Source organism: Oxyura jamaicensis, chromosome 2 (genome assembly GCF_011077185.1).
Source record: "Oxyura jamaicensis isolate SHBP4307 breed ruddy duck chromosome 2, BPBGC_Ojam_1.0, whole genome shotgun sequence".
Lineage (NCBI taxonomy): Eukaryota > Metazoa > Chordata > Aves > Anseriformes > Anatidae > Oxyura > Oxyura jamaicensis.
Genome location: NC_048894.1, coordinates 2390218 through 2408039, shown reverse-complemented (window position 1 = coordinate 2408039; position 17822 = coordinate 2390218). Strand labels below are relative to the sequence as shown.

Below are 17822 nucleotides of genomic sequence, written 5' to 3'. Positions count from 1 at the left end.
AGGACAGCTGATTTTGCAGTACAAGAAATAATCAAGCTCAAACTTGAGATTAATGGGGTTCCGTCTTATGGTTTCTGGCACTGAAAATATGTAGAGATTCACCTAGTGATTCCGCACCAGCCCAGAGAAGAGGCAGAGAGAGGATACATTTCTACCTCTGGTCTGATGTGAAGAACTAGGGCTGTGTCAGATGGGCTGACCCAGAATACAGCCCTGCAGGTAGGATATAGACAGAAATCCTCATGCAAGACTGTGGTGGGTCTTCTTTGCAGCAGTTTCCTACATGTTTCGGAGATTCTGGTACTCAGTGTAGTCTACACTGCATCTGTAAATCTGTCCTCAAAACTATGCTTTTGCCTGAGGAAAGAGTGAGCTTGGCCACAGCAAGGCCAGAGACCACCCTTCAGAGCTTATGACAACCACGTGCCCAAACAGATAAGGTACATTAATATGTCCTGACAATGATTAATAACTTCAACCTGAGAATCAGTGAGAAGTAGGAGGATTCCCAAGCACTGCTTCCAGTATACTTAATGGACCAAGACATATTGTTCCTTGCACTTGTTTTTGGAATTCAGTCCCTTCCTTCCTTTCATGGTGGTTAGGATTTTATCCACTATATTTCTTCCCTATTAAAAGGACAGAGCAAATGGTTGTGTTTAGAGCCATAAAGTAAAAGGACCTCCCTCCACCAGCAGTCTTTTGTGTGAGAGTTGGTAGGGGTGAAAACCATGGTTGTTAAATCAAACAATCCGTTGAACAGCACCTCACTGCAAGCAACAGGTTTTAAACTTCTTTTAATCATTTGCTTGGCTTCCTGTTTTCTTAGCCAAAGCAGCAAGTGTTCAGATTTCATCAAAACTTAGACCACTTCAGGTTGGTCTGAATGTTCTCTGAAGTAACTGTTCCGAGGTGCACAGACAAACTGACTTCTCTCTTGAGGACACATGCAGTGCTTGGAGTCATAGTCAAGGCATGCATTGTTTAACACGTTATCAAGGTGCAGCTCACACTGAAGCAGACCCCATGCAGCTGCTCATTTTGGCCATCCTGGATACCTGGATATTAGCAGGCGTATGTTTAGAAAATTGAATCTTAACCAAGTTGTCAGTTCAGCTATTGTACCTGTCCTTCTCTGCATCTTTGTGTTGGCAAGCTTGAGGTAATTCAGACTGGTTTATTCAGCATTAAAAGTGGGTCAGGCTATGGCATATTCCTTGGCATTTGCAGGGGGATAGAGCACACCCATGGAAATAATCCCATTTTGGCTGATGAAATAATCTGTCAAATCGTGGTGAACTCCTTGTGAGTCAACATTTTTTGAAGGAAGGTCAGGCACAATGTCCCTAAAAGCAAAATCCTACTCCCCTCTCTCCAGGCTTGTGATTCAAACTGGGGCTAAACGCTGGGACAGGGTAACAAGAGCAGCTGAGCAAGAATATCGGCATTGTAATGTTCACCAAGCTGCACACACATTAAATTTATTGGTTCTAAAAAGGTCCCATTTTGTTTCTTACTTTGCTCTCAGCCCAGAGCAGAGCAGGCCGAGGGGAGGCCTCATGGCGGCCTGCAGCTCCCCCACGAGGGGAGCGGAGGGGCAGGCGCTGAGCTCTGCTCTCTGGGGACAGCGACAGGACCCGAGGGAACGGCATGGAGCTGGGACAGGGGAGGGTCAGGCTGGGTGTGAGGGAAAGGTTCTGCACCCAGAGGTGGTCGGGCACTCGGACAGGCTCAAGAAGTGTTAGGACACCTCTCTCAGACACAGGTTTTGGGCTGGTCCTGTGTGGAGCCCGGGGTGGGGCTTGACGGCTCTGGGGTGACCTCATTGCGGATTTTCAGTACTTACAGGGGGCTTGTAAAAAAGATGGACAGCGACTCTGCTCAATCAGATAATGCCAGGTCAAGGGGGAATGGATTTAAACTAAAATAGGGGAGATTTAGATTAGAGGTTAGAAGGAAATTCTTCACTCAGAGGGTGGTGAGGCACTGGCACAGGTTGCCCAGAAGGGCTGTGGGTGCCTCATTCCCAGGAGTTCAAAACCAGGCTGGATGAGGCCCTGGGCAACCTGATCTAGTGGGTGGCATCCCTGCCCATGGGAGAGGGGTTGGAACTAGATGATCTTTGAGGTCCCTTCCAATCCAAGCCATTCTGTGATTTTATGATGATTCTATGATCCTCGTGAGTCCCTTCCAACTCAGAAATTCTGTGATTCTCTGATTTTAGGTATTTCTTCAACGTTGTGTGTCCAGAATGCAGTAGGTTATGGTATACAGGGACTAAGCCTCACTGTATAAACCAGTTTAGTTCACTGGAAGACAAGTGACTTATATTTACATGAGCTGTGAAATCCTTGTGATACGTGCAAACAAAACAAAATCAAGGCAGATTTCAAAAGTGACACTGTTCTTTTAAGGCTGTGAAAACACTAAGGTATGGATAGACAAGTAATTTTATGGCTGCTTCTGTGGCATGAGTGCATAGAATTGGGTAGCTGCAATTGCAGGAAAAAGACTTTTTCACCCTTTAAGTTTGTCTGCCATCAATCTTTTATTCTGAATACAGAGAATAATATTTATATGAAAGCTATAGAAATCAGAAGTTCAAATTAAATTCCTATTTGACTACTCAAGACCATAGATAACAAGAACTTAGCAAAGTCTTCTCATGCAAGGTACATACAATTATCCACTCATTAATATATTCATATATGTTTAATTGGACAAGCTGCCTCCAACTGAACATAAAAATTGTCACATCAACTCTTGGGCACTGCTAGAAATTCAGTACCTTAAAAGATTTCATGTAAGGATCATTGTCAGCTTACCATCCCTTTTTATCAAAGACTACTTTTTTCAACTTAAAACATGGGAAGGAATGGGGATATATATGCCAGCAGAGACTCATCCTTGTTTTGTCCATTATGATTTTGGCTACAAAGGACTGTTTTTAGATCACAGCATTGTAGTTATGGAAGAGGACGTGAGACTGTTTCCAGCATACAAGATATTTTCATTTATTGCCAACAACAAAAAAAATACTTATGGGTAGTGTAGGTACCTCATCATAACCTCAACAGCCTGGTTTCCAGTGACAAGACAAGGCAAGGGGTGTTCCAGTAGCTTTTTGTGAGGTCATTCAGAATCCACTTCCGATTTTTTTTTTTTTTTTGGTGCTTTTATGAAAATTTCCAATAAATACTATCTGTAATCAATGATTTGATTTAAATGTTAGTATCACAGAATAATCTAACTGAAATTTCTCTAATCTCTTTAGCTTAATTCTTGGAAAACCTATTTTTTCTTTTTTTTTCTATATTTTTCTCGTCCTGCTGTGACTCATGCCTTTGCTGTGTAAGGTGTCATAGCTTTCTGTTGTCAGTATGCACTCCAGCCAAAGTCTGATTGAATCAACATCTTTTTGGACTTACACAAAAGAGAAAGATTGCAGTATGTGAGTTTCTTTATTAAATGACAGTGGTTCAACTTGCACTGAATGAATTTATTTTAACAAGATTTTGGTCAAAAGGAACTGATATTTTCCTTCTCTGAAAAATCAGTACTATTATCTATCCCAGGACAGAATGAATCACACCTGATAACAATATTGAATGATTTCATCTCTGCTATTATAAAGTATGGTATAGGTATCTAGCTCCGATGAGCATATCTGAAGTTGAAAACCCCATTTAGTGGCATTAATCCCATACATTATGTCCAAAGATCTTGAGAAGCTAGTCTATTGGCAAATACAATCTATTGGCAAATATTTAGCTGGGCTTTTTGGACTGACAACACTGGAGGATCTACATTTAACTATAACAACACGACTAGTGTGTATTTCAGATTTTTCAGCTCAGGTTTGCCATGGGCAGAGTTGAGCTTTTAAGACCAGAGACCAGTCACTCTGTTTTCCTGCACAGGAATTCTCCTGCTCTGCTTTTTTTCCTCACCCCCAGATGAAAGGCAATGAGCATGAAGACCAATCCTCCTTCCACGTTTGCTGCTGGTCACCCAAGAGACCATTTGCCTTTCTGTCCACACATCTGATAGTGATATAAGCACAGAGTGGTTACAATAACACGACATCCTCTAAACATGCACATATGCACACACATGCATGTACAGAGGGCTTTGAAGTCCTCTAGGCTTGACACAGAGTGTGAGGCTGATTTCTGCTGTGTTTTAGTTTGGTTTTACTGTTACTATTTTATTTAAACATACCTTTTGTAGGGACTATGCTCTTTGCTGTTCCCGTGAGGAGGCAGAATTATTGTTTTTACCCCTTCCCCAGCATTTTTTTTTTTCTCAGACACTCCCCTGATATGGAATTTGCCCATGTTCAAAACAGAAATAAATGTTTAGCTTTTTTTTTTTTTTTTTTTTTTTTTTCTTCCTTCTCCCTCTCCCCCTTCCCCCCCCCCTTTCTTGGAGCTGCATGAAGGCAAGGCTGTAAGAATATGGCATGCTTTCCTACAGCAATCATGTGAAAGCCATTAGAGAGCTGCCCTTAACTTGTACCATATCCCCAGTCAGCCCCAATAAAAAAGACACAAGAAATATGTACATGCCACTATATTCTTATATGGAATCAATCTCTCTTTTGTTGTTAAAACAGTAAAGGAAATTTGGTGTTGAAAGAATGTGCATTCTGAAAAAAAAAAAAAAAAAAAAAAAAAGGCCACTAAATGTCTCAGGGGGCTCACACCAACAAAGAGACATACTTACCTCTAGTTAAGTCTAGCTTTTTGGAAGTACTACTCCTATTTTATAGAGTACTTGGCCATTTAGCAGCATGTGAAGATCTCAGCTCCAAGCTTGACTTGTTAGGTGTTTTAAATAAATCTTCTTTAAAAACAGGCTCAGACCTGAAAACCTTGAAGCCTGGATGGAAAAGTTTCCTAAAGGAAGGCGTAAGCTGAGTTTCAAGGTCAGGTACTGAGGTACGCTGAAATTAAGGGTGTGACTATTTTCAGCTCACTTTGCCTACCTCGACATGATGTGCCAAATTTGTCTGCATAGTTTCCCCCTAAAATCACTGCAGAGGAATAAACACATACAAGAAGGGATTCATTTTCTCCCTCTTATTTGCCCCTCTCAGGACAGGAGATAACCTCTCTCTCTCATTGATTCCAAAGTCAAGCTGGGTGAGTGAAGTTTAAATAACTAAAATCTGGTGAAATAATTGCATACTTATAGATGTCTCTGATGTTACATAACACATCCAAGAGAGCCAAGGTCTATTTCTATGCTTTCTGAAATTCTTCATAATACCATAATCATGACACCATTAGTAAAAGCTGAGATGGTCTGTAAACACTTAGTATCTCTGGAAACCTTCAAGCTAACATAGAAAACCTCTCTCTGTCTCGCACACACTTTTTTTTTTTTTTTTTTTTTTTTTCTCTCTCTCTCAATTCCTAAAAACAATCTATAAAATTTGATTAAGAATTTCATGCTTTTTGATTTAGGATTTAATCTATTTGTATAATTTGTATCTTTTCAGAATATATTTTCTACAAAACTTCCAGTGCTTCCACAGAACCACAGTGGTCTGCCCCAAGATTTACTCTTTCTTGAAAGGTTTTTCCTTTAAGGAGTGTCTTTCTGATAGTTCATTGGTGGTATAGAAACTGACCTTCTTGAATCTCATGGTATTTTTTGACTCGATGGTGGCTATTTACATCACCTGAAAGAACACCACAAAAATTGCAGATGGCAACAAATGACTAACCAAACAAGGCACTTCTGTGAAAGGACCAGTGTAACTCCCATGGCCACTGAGCAGGGAAGGAGGAGTCACAAGGTACCTAAGAACTTCAAGTTGTTGTATGGCTATATTACAAGCATTTTAGGAGAAATATCAGACATGCACCACCTGATACATTAGATCATGTGGAAAGGTGAGTTGGACATTGGCCGTGACATTTAGGTTTGGAGAAGGGAGGATGCTGACTGCATCCATGCAAATATGTATGGGACCATAACATATATATATATATATAATATATATATATATATATATATATATATATATATATATACACCTTTTTTTTTTTCCCTCTTTCTAACCTGACTGGCTAAAAGGTTAAGAGTTGTTAATCACATCTCTCTGGTTAACTTCATCTCTAAAGGAAGGGGATAGAAATTCCCATCTGGATCTAAGCAAATTTTCAGCAGGAAATTTAGTTTTAAAGGGACCCATTCTTTTGTTTTCATGGTTGTACATAAACTGTCATTTTCCAGGAACATTAGTAATGTAACTGTCATGTTGATTCAGGTTTGCTGAAAACACTGAATAGAATGGTCTATGGTGGTCATTAAATAGCTCAATTCTTGTATAATTTACATTTGGTTTTACATTTAAATATAACTGTAAATTCCTGTTGGTCAGAATGAGAAAAGTACACAAAATCCCTTCCTGAAGAAACCTTCTTTGGTCTGGAGCTCCCTTTTTCAGGGTAAACAACTATGTTTGCCAGTCTGGCTCTCCTAATTAGTCTGTTTCAGCTGTTAACAATTTCAGCAATATGATGTAGAGGAAACTAAATTTGCAAAGCATAAAGTGACTTGTGGGCTAAAACTGAGAGACATCGCCTTCAGATTAGGGGCCTTGGAGAATGATGCTCCTAGTTTATGATGGAATTAAATATTTTCATTTTCATGCTTAGACACAGTAGTAATGAAGAACAAAGAAAACAAAGAGCTCAATTTGTACGAAAACTTATTTTTATATGAGAACATATTTTTTTATAAGTAAAGTGGACTTTAGATTTTATCTATAAGGTATCAGAAAATAAATATATTTAATAGTTGAGATTAAAGATCTGAAAATCTAAAGGCATCTAGGGTGAGTTTTTCTTGTTCTCCTTGCTATGTTTTTGCTTTTCTGTCCTGCATGGCTTCATTCTTAATGACGTCTGCTAGCAACTTTCTTCCTGGAATCCCGTCTTGTACATTTTCTTTCTTCTAGTTCAAATGTTCTGACTTTTGGTATTAAAATAACTTCAAATTTGATCATGTGTTCCTGAAGGGAAAATGTCATTTAATCAGCCATCCAAATACTTTAATATAATCAAAATTAATTGTTCCTAGAATGTTTTTCAAATGCATAGTTTATTCATGAGAGAAGACTTGTAATAACAGAAAGAGACAAAAAGAGAAGAAGGATGCAAGATTGCTTTATGTTGAACTGAGTAATTTTTGTCAAGATCTGAAGCCACAGAGGTATGGCTAATGAGTCAGTTGTGACAGCTGAGATAAGGAACAAAGTCACTGGAGGCGGTATGGAAGCAGACTCAGCAGAGGATTGTAACTCATTGCTGCAGACCATAAGGGACTAGGTGTGCATGAAAACCCACCTCAACTAGAGTTGAGTCTTTCAAGGTATGTCAAGGGTAAGAAGAGCTTTTAAAGTCCACATTTTTAATAAGGAATAACCAAGAAAAAAATGTGTCTCTTTCTATTTGGGGTGGGTGATTTAGTGACAAAAGATAAAGATAAGGCTGAGATACTCAACACCTTTGCCTAATTCTTCTAACAGGTCTCCCAGGTGTCTGTGTCTATTGGTGGAATTCAATGCTATCATCAGTGGATCAAAGTCAAGACAGGGATTACCTGAAGGAACTTAACCTATATGAGTCCATGGGCTGCATCAAAGGGTACTGAAAGAACTGAATGTCCTTGCAAGTATCTTAATATCTCTGAAAGGTCCCCTTGAAGGTGAGGTCCCCGACACCTGGGGAAAGGGAAATGTTTTCACCTTTTTCAACCTATACCAAAAATGAAGACCTGGGAAACTCCAGGCCAGTCGGCCTTACTTTGGTCCCAGGAAAAATCATACAGCAAGTCTTCTTGCAAGATTTCAGGTCACATAGAGAAGACGGAGGTTAGGAACAATGAACATGAATTTGTCAGAGATATATCGTGACTACTTCATTGCCTTATAAGATAAATGACTGGATTTCTGGATAAGGTGAGAACAAGGAATGACAATTATTTAAGCTTTATCAAATATTTCAACATGGTATCCTATAAGAAAGATGCTGGATCCAGGCTCTTCACAGTGGTACATTACAGAAAGCTGCGAGGAAACAGGGTAAGTTGTATGAAGAGCTATTTGGACTGGAGCAACTATTACAGATAAGGAGAAACTTTTTCCCAGTGACAATAGTCAGGCATTGGATTAGGTTGCTCAGATAGTTCATGCAGTGTCTGTCTTTGGAGGTTTTCAAAACCTGACTGGAGAAAGCCCTGAACAACTTGGTCTGACTGCATTGGAGTAGAGATGTCCTGAAGTCCCTTCGATATTGCACTATCCTATTATATTACATGGCTTCATGATTTGGAATTACTCTGGAGTCAAGTTTAGATGGAAAATGGTAGTCTGATAAATGAAGCAAAGAAATCATGAAGCAAGAAAATAAGAAAAAACAAATCTCTAGTGAACAACAACAACAAAATGAACATTCTTTTTTTTTTTTTTTTTTTTTTTTTCCTACCTGTAGTTAATTCTTGTTGTAGACAAAATAACAAGCTTGCATTTATTACTAGTTTGTAGTTTCACTATGAACTTAGTAATTCCCTCAGAAATGCAAGTCCTGTACAACTGTAAATTTTGTGTTCAATAGATCTTGGTTTCTAATTCTACAACAAAAGGATGAGACAAGGAAACAGACAATTTTCCCAAGGCTATGCTGTCAAGAAATATTAAAGATAGTATCCCGAATGGGTTTGTACCACACAGTTCTCAGAAACTAGAAACTAAAAAAACAATAACAGCAACAATAAGAACAACACTGTGATTGAATGGGTTTACAGCATTAACTAGGTGACTCCTTATACATGCCTAAAGAGGTGGCCCCTTTAGCTTCAAAGTTACTGGAAACCTATTGAAAGATTAGGTTTGCCTTAGGAAATCAGAAAGATTGATTTAAATAACCTTTTGCAGATAACATACAGGAGTTTAGTCTCCTAATTCCGTTTGCTACACAGAGCTGTTTTTCATTGTTCTGTGAACACTGTGGAAGCAGATGTTTCTTGCTCTAGTAATGGCCACTGCTCTTTGATCCTGGAACAAACCAGAAACCACAGACGGGATGAAAAACACTAAGTGTTCTGATTAAGATTTGGGACCAGGAAAGGTAGGCTTTCTGTGCATACCTATTCTCTTAACACGAGTTAGGGGCATAGGCCTAGGACCCTCAGTCTGAATATCCAGCATGCTGGGCAGCTCCTTTAGGAAGAAATAGAATCTTTTTACTTATACATGTGATATAGATTCACACAGGGATAGATAATACTAATAAGAGTCATATTTAGCCCCATAGAATCTCAGTGTTTGTATGCAATATTGCAAATGTAAGCATAAGGAAGATTATTTTGGTTTACGACTGACTCTAAGTAAAAGAAAATATCTTTGCACTACACATATAAGGAGCATACTTCAACAAAATAATGAGAATTTTTGTTCACTTAACTATTGTCTATCCATACCCTCAGAACAGGCTCTTGTTTCCTCTGGCAGCATCAGTGTGCATCATTCTGTTCAGTTCCTAATCCATTGCAATCCAAACAATCTCAAATAGTTACATGATATGGATCCTTGTGAATGATGGGGGCCTGAAAGGACTCATACCTTCAGTTTAGCTTGCTAAAACTAAGGTCAGGAGGTGGTGGTTGCCTTTCAAAGAGGTAGCGGATACTACTGGTAACGTCTGCTCCCAGGGCAGATGGATCAGGATGACAATGTGTGAACAAGTCCCAGTGTTTGGGTCTGACTGAGATGTCTAGGACCACCAGCAGTTTACTGGGAGAGCAAAATTTACTGATGTGCAGCGGAGTGAAAGAAGTTACTTGCAGAGTCTGAAATAGGACTTCAGCTAGATTGCAAATCATAATCTAGGTTGGTGCTACAATTTTGCTGAGTTTCACCCTGCATGATCTCACTGTATAAACTGTGATTTATCTTCCCAAATTCATAGCTCCTTTGCTGTCACATCGTATTGCAAACATATCTAATTAGTTCACTGCTGTTATTCAATTTCAAGATTTCTTTTTGGCATCACAGAAGTGTATTTTGGATGGGAGCTGAGTGACATTTTTGATGAGCAATAAATATGTTAAAATTCAGCATCTGAGATGTGTGGGAGGGAACAAAATATGTTTGAAAAATTCATTTCAAATTTGGCAAAATGTTTCAGCCAAGAAAAAAAAAAAAAAAAGGAGACATTTCAAAGCTGTTCACTTTCAGATTTTCAAAAGAAAACTTTTAAATTTTCCATAGTGCCTGACATCCAGTCTATAAAAAGTGTTTAATCTTAAATGGGTAAAAATAATTAAAACAAAAATGTCTATGCAAACCCCAAACAAATCCAAGTGTTCAGCTTTTATGTTCCCATTTGAAAACCTGTAATAATTGTACTGTGATTCCACCAAAATTACTTGTTTCTCTCTCTAACTTTTTGGGTAACATATTTAGTTTCACTTCATATATTTTTTTTGTCTTCAAGGACAAGTGGTCTAAAAAAGTGTATTTATTTTTTCTTCTTTTTTTTTTTTTTTTTTTTCAGCTTCAGCTCTGTGGTGTAGTAGTCTCATGCCTTTTTCTTCCCTGAATCTTAGGAACAAAGCTGTGTTATCATGGGGATCTCTGGGAAGCGCAGAGCTCTCCTGAAAGGATTATGGTGTCACTTCCAGAGGTGGCTCGTTGCACCCTCACTACTCCCTGCAGCCTTGTCAGGCCTTCTGGGGCTCATTTGTTTTCTATATTGCTTTGGTCAGTTTTTAAATGTCAACCTTGTTTAGAGGTAGGATGCTGTTAAAAGAAATGGCTGGGAAAATCTAACAGCTCACAACCACCTCCCTCTCCAATTCCCCCCACTGCACACACCCTTTTCTTTCTCAGTCACACATTTTTCTTTCCTCTTTTTCATTGGCTCTGACATTCATCTCATACCTCTGCAAGCTAATACATTTCATGCATAGATTTGAAAACAATCTTTTTTTTTTTTTTTTTTTTTTTTTTTTCCCCTTGCTGAGTCAGATTTTGGTCAGTTCAGTAAGCTTAATCTACATTCTGAGGGGTTAAATCAGCACCAGAGATAGCATAAATGAGAGAGGAATCCAAATCAGAGTGACAGAAGATAAGAGTGACATAAGAGTAAGAGAAATCAGAGAGAAAGGAGTAACAGAAATGGGTTGATAATAGTGAGCTGTTAGGCAATCTCTGTAGGAGTGTGTAACATTCTGTAACATTATTAGGGTTCAGAGTTAACATTTCATTAATAATTCTAGATTTATCATCTCAGAAATGAATCAACTAGCCTAAAGGTTTTGTGTTTCCAGCATTAGATTATGCAATTGTATCTCCTATGGAGAAAATCCATCTATTATGGATTTTCTCTTGGAGCAGAAAATGTATGAGGCTAATGTTCTACTTGATGATTTGAGGAACATACTAAGGAAGAGATAAAATATAGACTTGTACATGTTTCTAAAATATTTCTTAAAGTAGCATTATTCTAGGTGAAAATGTGCAGTGCCCCACTTAGTGTCGCTACAAGAAGGCAGAAAGTGTTCATTGGCATGTCTTCATGGATGACTAATTCTACCAGACAGAATTCATCCAGATAATGATAAAACCATCTGTATCACCGTCTTGTTCTTGCATCAGCACTGGTTAGAAGAATGAGTCATAGGACTTAGGATCCATAAGCCAGATCTTGCCTGTTCTGTGACATCATCTTTATTGCTATTAATATGTGATGTGCCCCTGTACGTGCTAAGTTCCAGGTTGATCAAGTAACATATAGTCCCTGTATCTCCTCATAATATTGTATATCAGTTTAGACACTATAAAATAATTTTGCATTTCTTGCAGATTGTGTACCCACACAGGCTCCTGATTGAAAGCGTTATGTTTAAAAAGAAGAGTGAGGAAATTCATGACCCGAGGTCCTGAGTTTGCCGTTTAGAAGGGGACTGATTTCCAGGGCTGATTTCCAGGACTCCTACAGCAGATTCCCACAACCTGTTGTGCCTTGCCAACTCTCCTCTCTGTTGCATCTTTACCATCACCATTTAAAAAATAATGTCATAACTTAGTGAAACTTTTCAGTTGTATGCTCTATGTGTCGTACAAAGCTGGTTGTCCTATTTTGATTTTGTTGCTGTGAGGGCAGAAGGTCTCTACTACATCATGCATTCTCATGCCAAAAAGAAAGCCAATGTCTCTAATTTGGCTGAGTGTTTTGGCCTCTGCCTTCTAATAGATGTATCAGAGCTGTGACATCCTGACACCATGATATCTCACAAACTGGGAAACCAAGAAGTTGAGCAGTTCACTCCAGCCTGCAGAGAGCCTCTCTGAACAGAACATGGTTTCACATAAACCTTAGTGCTGGGGATGCAGTAATAATGTTCAGAAACTCCCCGTGCAATGGGAGGGAGATGTAAAGGTAGCCAAAGAGGACAGTCACAGGAGAAGGAGTGCAATGTGTGTAGACTGAGAAGGCATATGGATTACTGTGGGTCTGCAGCACCTTGGTAACTGTGGTAGGTGCCAGCACGCAGCCTTTGCTCACCCCACAGTTCTCCTGAGGTAAGCAGCACAGTGTGTTTACTTAGGAGAAAGACTACACGAGGGAGCTTAGTCCAAAGTATCTGACCTGGTGTAAATCCACTTTTAGGATTACATCATGGTGCTTCCTCAGGAGAGCCATGATCATAGACATTATGGGCAAAGCAACAAGCAATGAGGAAGTATTAAACCATCTATTTGAGAGCTGTAGACCAAACCTATCATGCAATTTATACAACAGAGCTAAATTGCTCAGACCTTGCCTGTTAAAATAATAATCATGCTAATCTCAATGGGATGGTAAAGTCAGGTTGCTGTATTGGAGTGGTGGCTTCTGGTAGATTGCAATCCCTGCTAGAGTGGTGCCTTTGAGAGAAACTAGAAGACCTGGCACGTGTAACTGAAAAGGAAGACTACAATATAAGGGTTGGATGTGTTACAGAAAGGTCAGTGAGGATCTCCCATCTCATTTCCTCCTTCCCCTGTACGCACACAAATCTTCTGCTTACCCTCTTTCCCAGTTTGTTTTAATGTAGAAAAGATTAGTGCTGCGTGAGCCAACCAGTGAATGAGATAATGAACTCTCCAGATATTGTCCAGAATACCCAGTGTCTCACGCTGCCATTACTTGACATGGTACAATAAAGAAGATGTGCGTCTGTGGAAGGGGAAGGCAGGTAAAAGCTGCTGTGACACAAGGAGGTTGTGAGGGGCAGGATAAAGGGCAAAAAGAGAGAAAACTAAGAAAGTACTTGTCATTGAAACCCACAGCACACTTGAGCCACCCATGCAGTCCTGGGACAAAATTAGTTGAGTTACAAGACTGTTCCCACCTACACACACACACAACCTCAGTCCAGAGAACACTTCAGGAGATAAACCACTAAGGAAAGATTTGGAATGAGAAAGGGAAGAAAATGGGAAGGGGACCTATAATTTTGCAGTTGGTGAGTGCCAAACCATTACTCCCATGATTGGATTAGCCTTTTTATGAACAAAGTAGCAGAGGAGACACTCAAAAGCTCAGATATCACTGAAGTCTTCAACCTCCCTACAAGATGTGTTCTGTAAGGCCACATAGACCTGTTCATCACTAAAAGGCTGGGTTGAAGATTAGAACTAGAGGAAGCATTTCACAGAACCACAGGATCACAGAATGGCTGAGGCTGGAAGGGACCTCTGGAGGTCACCTTCCATCCCCCATGCTCAATCAGGGACACCTGACCGGTTGCCCAGGACCGTGTCCAAATGGCTTTTGAGTATCTCTGAGAAAGGAGACTCCACAACCTCTCTGGGCAACCCGTGCCAGTTCTCAGTCACTTGCATATTGCAGAAGTGTTTCCAAAGTGCAGACAGAATCTCTTATATTTCTGTTTCTGCACGTTGTTTCTTGTCCTGTCTCTGGGCACCACTCAAGAAAGCCTGGCTCCATCCTCTTTGCGCTCTTCCTTCAGGTGTTTATAGACTTGGATGAGATCCCCCTGAGCTTCCTCTTCTCCAGGCTGAACAGTCCCAGTTCTCTCAGCCTCTTCTCACATGTCAGATACTCCAGGCCCTCCATCATCTTGTGGCACTCCTCTAAGGAGTACTCCTTAGTACTCCTCTGTTACAGGGACCCAAATCTACTTAACTGCTTCTGAACTCTCTTCTTAGGTCATGCTGTTTTTTCTTTTGTTTGTTTGTTTGTTTGTTTGTTTGTTTTTTCTTTACTGTTCCCTAACCAAAAAAAACAAAAACAAAAAAAAAACAACAACCAAACAAACAGCAAAAAAACTCCCCCAAAGGATAGACAGTAACCCCCCAAAGAAATGATGGACTCTAGACCTAGGGAGATATGTGGAAGTAGATAGAGATAAGTGGTAAATCACAACCTTTTCCAGTACCTGTAATTCTTTCTCCACATGGGCAAGACACACGGGGCAGTGTGGCTATTTGGTGCTCTCTAGTGACCGCTCTATAAAGGTATTTACCACTCCTGTACTGCTGCTAATTGGTTACATTTCAGCTGAAAACAAAGTGAAAAGTTCAATGCTTCTGAACAGCACAAGTGAAGCTGGTTAAGCAGGTTCTGATATTAGTACAATAATCTTGATTTTAATTAATTTTCATTTTCTCTCCTCAAATCTCGGTTTTAGGCTGGTTTTGCACAGCAAATAGGTTGTCTTCAGACAGCCATCCTAGAGAGATATTTCCTATTCTCTTATAAGAAAGCGTGACAATCCAACATGTTTTTGTTTACCAGTAAGTGTCACTCTCTTGCAGTTCAAAAGCAGCCAGGAGGATTTGGGTGAAACGTTCTAGCATGAGAAGATCATGAACAAGCAAAGAATATTTGGGCCCAAGGGGCTGCTCATTAGAAATGTGATTAAAACTGCTCCAAAATCTGAAGGTGTTCTGCTGTGAGTGTTGGTGATGAGTCAGCCCCCAAGAAGAGAGGGTTATAGTTTTGGGAAGTTTTAATAGTATGTGTCTATTGCGGTTGATGGAAATGCCAAGTCTGGAACATGACTAACAGGCACTGGAGCCAAAACAAGGATGGAGGATGGTTTTATTGAAAGAAGAGAATTGGAGACTAGAAGAAAACAATAAGTGCAAACAGGATTTCCAAGGGCCAAAGAATGGATGAGCTCACCTTGTCTGTCTTCATTTATTCTCATCTATCTCTCCCAGCTTTTTAGTTCTGTGGTAATTTCATCCAAATTTGACAAATGGGTAGAGGTCAGAAAGACATGTTTCATAAGCAGAGACCAAGATTAGAGTCCTATGAGACATGAGAGAGGCCAAACAGGAGCACCGCCATTATAAGTCTTAACCTTCAGGGAGGAATCTGTGCACAGAAGATCTAGGCAGCTGACACAAACATGCCAGAAAGGGCTTGCTGTTTGTGCCATTCATGGAACAATACCCAGAAAGGTCATTGTCTTCTCCTATCCAAAACCACAGTGAGTAAGTTATCAACCTGCACAGCCACTTTGACTTTGACTTTTCTGTCTTGCTCTTTCTCCTCTCAGTTTACTTGAACACTGAGTAACCTATCAATCTTATCATAGGAAGAGTTATCCAAGAATGAGTGAAGTTCAAATTATATTCTCCTGGTGGAGCTGACCTTGACTCAAGGAAACTAATTCATCTTTGCCCATGTCTTAGAAGAAGTCTCTTCACCTGCCCACTGCTGTGAGAGAGTGCTGACTTCTGTGAGTGGAGAAAGCCTGACTGCCTACATATTTATTCATGTCCCAAGGCTCAGGTGAATTTTTGCAGCTCTGCTCTGAAAAACAAACAAACAAACAAACAAAAAACACACTTTTTTTTTTTTTTTTCTGTACCTGTAAAGAGATACAACGATTTCTTTTAATAGCAATCCACTGTCCAAACAGCTATTTTCATCCTAACTTCAGAACCTTAATTTTCCAGATACACAAAACTCTGTCAAAACTGGTTCAAATTGGCTTATGAATTCAAAAAAAGGGCCTAAACATAGGCACACTACATGATTGCATAAGCTTCGTTTCCGTAGGAAAGCAGACAAGAAACCTCTTCCCTGACATGCTTTCTGCGAAAACTGGAAGGGAGAGAAAAAGAAGGAGAGACCCACTTTCCAGTTCGGCCAGATGTTGATCCTTGTTCAGACTGGCACCTGCATTTAAGCCGAATCCAGTCTTTTTATTTACACTCCCCCCACCCTCCCCGATTATGGCCAGATGTTAATTGCTTTAATGTAAGGGAAGAAGCAAAAAATCAGTGCTGAAGATCTGGCCTGAGCCCTCTGCTTGGAAGATTTATTGGAGATACAGACTTCAAATGTCTGAGCCTGGAAATATTCCTTCCTTTTTGGCCCCCTCCTTCTTTCCCATCACCCCCTCACCCTCAGGCTGCTTATGCTTGTATATGCATAAAAGAGCTTCTCACACATCTGTCTTTATTATTGATAGACATGCTGGCATCTGATAGCATTTAGATTTATTGCCGTGTGAGACATGGTCTTTTTAAAGTGCTAATATTTTACCATCTTTCATGCTGAAAGAATGCCAACTTCTAAGAGGCCCAGTAGCCTTCAGGATAAACCTCTGGCTACTCACCTCTGCAGCCTGAGACGGCAGCTCCTTGGAGACCATCCTTCTTGCCTGAGCTGCCAAGAAATGAAATCTGGGGTCTCTCAATCTTTAAGCATCAGCAATCTTCAGAGTGCACGGGAACTTTGCTGAGCATGTGTACTTTTTTTTTTTTTTTTTTTTTTTTTCCTCCTCCTCTCTCTCTCTTTTCCCTTGTGATCCAGCTGTTTACTTTAAATTTACAAGTTTAAAATGGGCTAGGATCCCCCTCCGCCCAGCTATTCCACCCTCCTCTTTTCCATGTTCACAGTGGCAAGTTACTGTTGCTGGCTTAGAGCTGTCTTTTCTCCCTGTATCGCTGAAAAACAACAAAATATTCTAATAAAATTAGGAAATCACACATGACTCCAGACCAAACTTTCCACTGGTGTAAATCAGCACTGTACCATTGAAATCAGCATCTGTAAAGGCACTTGGCCCTGTAACCAAGAGGCAAAATGAGCAGTTGCCAAAAAAAAAAAAAAAAAAAAAAAAAAAAAAAAAAAAAGTTAACTTTTCAGCTGAAAGCATCAGTAAGTGAACATATTTGCTTGTAAGGTGCCAATTATGCTGGCATCAGGCAGGCAAAGCAAGAAGCAAGTTTTATTCACAAGCCATCATGGAGTATAAACTCATTTGTGATAGAAAAATACAAGTATGACAGATAGCATGCATGTTCAGAGCAATCTTTTTTTTTTTTTTTCTTTTTTTTTTTTAAATATACATATAAAAATAAATGTGCACGTATGCATATGCACACATACAGGTTTTCTTAGGATCTCCATTTCCTAGTTACAAGCCTGAACATCCACATCTGAAACAAACAGTAGATTAATCTCTTATTACTTGCCAAGCAAGTGCTGCCCAGTAGAATTGTGTTATATATTACATTTTTTGAAAACATCAATCTGCAGAGAAAACAAGCTGTCTGTCTTAATGGATCCTGATCTGCTTTGTAGAGCCTTATGAAGCAGGGCAGCATCAGAACTAGCAGAGTACCAAATCCCTGGAAATTTGGGGGTGACTTGGAAAATTTCTGCACGCTCAGTTCTTCAACTCAGAAGGTCTCCAAATGAAGCCAGACCTCTCTGGTCTGGAGCTAGGGTTGGAAACCTCAGAAGATCAGACTTCCTCAGTTTCTTGCATTTCCTATG

The 17822-nt window shown here is 39.8% G+C and overlaps 1 long non-coding RNA gene across 1 annotated transcript; it reads left to right on the top strand.

Moving 5' to 3' along the window:
• Nucleotides 1-5781: 5781 nt before the first annotated feature.
• Nucleotides 5782-15176, top strand: LOC118162934. Its single transcript, XR_004748722.1, has 2 exons — nt 5782-5900; nt 14840-15176. It is a non-coding gene; the product is annotated as an uncharacterized LOC118162934 (long non-coding RNA).
• The last annotated feature ends 2646 nt before the right edge of the window (nt 15177-17822 follow it).